The sequence below is a fragment of the Octodon degus genome, unplaced genomic scaffold, assembly GCF_000260255.1.
Source record: "Octodon degus isolate 3935 unplaced genomic scaffold, OctDeg1.0 scaffold00155, whole genome shotgun sequence".
Classification (NCBI taxonomy): Eukaryota; Metazoa; Chordata; class Mammalia; order Rodentia; family Octodontidae; genus Octodon; species Octodon degus.
In genome coordinates, this window is record NW_004524731.1 from 879,437 (window position 1) to 884,213 (window position 4,777).

Consider the following 4,777-nt stretch of genomic DNA (forward strand, 5'->3'; position numbering starts at 1 on the left):
ACAGTCAGGCAGAGCGATATGCCAAGAGCTTGCAGAAGCTCCGCGTGCCCCCGTGTAGATCAGACATACAACAGCTGGCGTCCCTGCGCAGTGGCTAGGGAGACAGACCCGGGCATTCTATGGGGCCGCTGCCAACCAGAAGGGCCTGTAGAACTCTGTCCAGGACCAGTGATTTTCTCGGGAAAAGCATCTTTCAGTTTTCAGTTCAGAGCAGTGTGCAAAGAGAGACACATGCCTGGTGATGGGACTTTTGGAACCAAGAGGCAGAAGGAGGGGGGTTCCAAAGTTGCATGAACAGACCTTCACTTAGTGTGTATTACACTGTGCTGCATTCCTGGCTAGTGTCATTCACCCCACTGGGGACTTCCTTGGAAGGAGAGTTCATGGCAAAGGGAGAAGCCCTGGGGAGACTTGCCCTCCATCTCCCTCTGCTCAGCTCTCCCCCTCTCCTGCCTTCGAGGAGGCCACTCCCTCATTCCTGCCCCTTCTAGTCCCTCAAGGCAGGGCTTGGCCACTTCTTGCTGACCACCCCTCTGGCAGGCACTTGGTATCTGATTTCTCAGCTCTGCTAATTCCTCCATCTGTTTTCCATCTTCCTAATTTCTGTTAGCATCTGTTACCTGCTGATGTCACTCGTCCTGTTCTGTCTGCATGTCTGTTTATGGGCTCCTTCTTCTCTTGGTCATTTCAGTGGAGTTTGGGAAGGAGCAGAAACATGCTGAATCTGCCAGGTTTAGCAGGAAGCTCTGTGCAAATCTTCCTGTACTGTGGGGTCTACCTCCTTGCCTCATCAAAAGATTCCTCCAGTGCCCAGAGCTGGCCTCAAGTCCTGCACCAGCAGTACCTCCTGCAGCAGCAGCTCCTGGAAGCCCAGCACTGCAGGCCCATCTCACACCAGGTCCAAGACCTGCACCCGATTTTCAATAAAGTTAATGAGAAAAAAAATAAATGTAATGACACATACACAGGATACATGTTATATAAGTTTTAGTTAGAAAATTATCATTTGTTTTCTCTTTTTTTCACTACAAGATGGTGCTTTATTTATGATATGTATACACAAGAGAGTAGGGTAGCTATACAGCTACTTTCTTAGTTCAATGAGAATAAAAGTTTGTACTAATATTAAAAAATAAAAAATAATACAAATAAAAATAAATAAAGGTTACAGCATGGTTACATGGAACTGTTCCTTAAATGGACACACGTGCCGCAGCCAAGCTGTCACAAGAACATCAAGACAGCGCAGGACAGTGAGGGGGCAGCAGGTTTCGCACCACAGTGCAGACTTGGCAGACTATGGGTGGCAGGGTGCATATCTGCACTTGGGTGAGAAGTGAATGTCCAGGGGTGCCCAGGGTGAGAAGCCCCGAGCCCCTGTCAGAACCCCGCCCACGCACTCTTCAAGTAGACCTTGCCGCAGTTCAACTCCAGCAATGAACTGCAAAGCTCGGGTGAGTGACAGTCACTGTGCGGAGCTGAGAGCATCACCACCCAGGAGGGCTGCTGCCCCAGAGTAGCCAGGGCCACCTCAGCGCCTCAGGACAGAAGCTGGGAAACCGCACTCACGAGGCCTGACGCTGCCTGCGAACTCACCTCAGCCCAGCAAGGCCCTCCCTAGTCTAAGGCAGACAACAGACGCTAATCCAAAGTGTGCGAAGGCAGGCTCTGCATAAGGACGGAAGCGTCATTTCTCCATGAGCTAATGATGGCTGAAGAACACATGCGCACCCAAAACTAGAGGCATAAAGACAAGAAGCAAATATTAATAGACCTAAACAGAGAAATGACCAGTAAATGTCAACAAATAACTCAGACACTTCACTTTCAAAAATGAATAAATCCACCAGACCGAAAATCATCCAGAATGTAACGACCTTACTCTGCACTCCTGACCAAGTGGACATGGTACGTGCCTAGAGAGCGCTGCCCCAAACACGCAAGCGCGGGATTTCTTCTGAACAGCACCTCTAGTGTAGAGTACACGACAGGGCACAGAACCAGTCGTGATCAATTGTTAAAAATAGAAATCACATCAAATCTGTGTCCTGAATGTAACACCATAAAATTATAAATCAACTCAAAAACCACCAGCAAGAACTTGAGAAATTGTTACATGCAAAAAATGGAATTACCGGCTCTAGAACGAGTAGACATTCAGCAAATAAATTTAAAATAAAATTGAACAATTTTCCAAAGGTAAATGGGAATACACGGTAACATACTTAAGAAATCCACAAGAACTTCCCTGAGGTCTGTCGGCAGCATGAAAGCCTTCTCTATTTGAGTAGGGAAATCTCATTTAAGCAATCAACTGTTACAGCATGAGAAACTGCAAGCAAGAATAAGTAAAACTGAGATTGGTGGGAGACACACAAGACCACAAGTGAAGGAAACAAAATTTAATTATGTGTACATATATTCAATAAAACAGGCAGTTGGATTTTTGAAAACAACAACAAATTGACGTATCTTTAGCAGACTAGGGGAAAAAAAGGAATGATTCAAATGAAGAAAATCAGAGATTAAAAAGAAAATGTCATAACTGACACCAAAGAAATTAGAAGGTTCAAATTAAACTACTGTGAACTGCTGTATGCCAAAATGTTCAAAAGTAGAAATTACACACAACCTACCAAAATTTTGCGAGAAAATAAAAATTTGAACATTTCTAATAATGAATGAAGAAAATGTTTAAAAATATTTAAAAGATTCCCATCAAAGAAAAGTCCAGGACAGAAGGTCTCTCCTGCTGCCTCCCACAGAGCCCTGGAGGTGGGCCTTCCCAAATGCTGAGCCGGAAGGTGCTCTCCCACTTCCTTTTCATTTTGATGAAAATGTCAATATTCGAGCAGATGGGAGGCAGAAAAATAGCGGAGTCTTCAACAACCCCATCAGCTTCAACCAAACACAGACATTAAACAAAGAGAGCACAGGGACACGGAGGGACCATAAGGGCAGGGCTGCCTCGCCCTCCAAATCAAACACCCGCCTTGCCTCCCTCCGCCTTCCATCTCAGAGCCTTCGCCTGAGAGACCCATAAATACGGGCTGACTCTGGGCTCCCCACACACCTGGGCCCTGCTCCCCCATCCTCCCCAGCTTCAGCCATGAGGACCTTCGCCCTCCTTGCTGCCCTGTTCCTGCTGGCCCTTCAGGCCCGGGCTGAGCCTGTCCCAGACAAAGTTCAGGATGCCCAGCAGTCAGAGCAAAAGAACCAGGATGTGGCCATCTCCTTTACAGGGGCTGGGCGATCTGGTCTTCAACTTGCAGGTGAGTACCCCAATGTGATGGAGAACGGACATTGCAGAGGAAGGTCCAGAGGTGGGCGCAGGTCTAGAAAGATCTACGTCACTTCTGTGACCATATTTAACCTCTCTGGGTCGTGATTTCCTCAACTCCCTATTCACATGTGAGAGCCAAATTAAGCAAAACCTGTTCTTCTTCCAAAGACTTTTTGCTCCAAGATATGCCCAAAGTTCGCTGGGCTTAACATATGAACAGAGACACAAACCACTTCATTGTAGATTAGAGAGGGTATGGGTGGTTGTGCCAACTGTATGACCCTGTCTGTTGGAGAAGATTTTAGAAACTGGGCTTGGGGGTCAGTGTGTGGCGTGTGTGTGATGCGTGAGGAGCACACAGCCCCGAGCACAGGAGAAGCAGGTCTCCACCCTGCACGGCCAGCCGTGCCAGGGCGCTGCTGTGTGTGGCAGGGCTAGGTGGTGGCCGCATCAGCGCACACCCATCGGGCATCCTCAGGGTTTGCTTTCCCACGCACTGCCGGCCCCAGGGCTCAGTGTCTGGCGCTCTCTCATGCCCCAGGTCGAGCATCATTCCGGATCTGCTCTTGCAGAAGTCCACGCTGTGCTTATGGAGAACTCCTCTTTGGTACCTGCCGTCTGAATGGGAGAATTTACTTATTCTGCTGCCGCTGAGCATTCAGGACAGAAGAGACATCGCCACTTACTTTCAAACCTAGATAGCAACTTCATCACACTTCTACTGCAGCTCTCTGTTCTCATCTTTATCTCAAATAAATTCCTTATCACAAGGTTCCCATTTGCCTTGCTGTGTTTGTTACTGTGTCTCAGTTGGGGCTCTGAGATGAAGAAGTCCTCAGCAGGTCAGAGCTGCCTGCCCTAGGAACACAGGTGCTCGCAGGCTCCTGACACCGCGAGGAGGCCCTCCAACCTCTGCTCGGCCTCCAGGGAGGCTCTGCCCAGCTGTCCTGTCCCCAGCTCTGCCCTCCTTCATGCTGGTCCTGTTCTGCAGTCACTGCTCATCAGTGTGATGTCCACAGCATCACCTGTCAGAAAGCCACCATCCGATGTCCCAAAGTGTGGTGGCTTCATTAAACAAGCCCAGGTGAAGTGTCGGTCTTTCAAGTCCTGGGATTTTACCGTCTCCACTGAAACAACGTTCAGGACAGATGGTTTTCTCCCAGAGAGATAGCAGATAGAATAAAGGGTCAGGACCCCACAGTGCGCTGTGTGCATCATCCCTGTCAAAGTGCTGTATCTGGCAGAAGTATGGTGTGACGCATGCTGTGTACACCGTTGGTCTTCACAGAAGCAAAACCCAGACGCTCTATTCTGCAGCTTCCCTTTGCAGCACAAGCCCTACGTTTCTTTTCTTTTCCTTCCCGTTTTGCTCTGTTCTATTTTATTTTGGTTGGGTTGGGTTGGGTTATGTTGAGTTTGGTTCAGTTGTTTGGTTGTTTTCAACATTGGATATTGAAGGCATGAGACCCTCACAGTGAGCTGCATTCCCAAAAC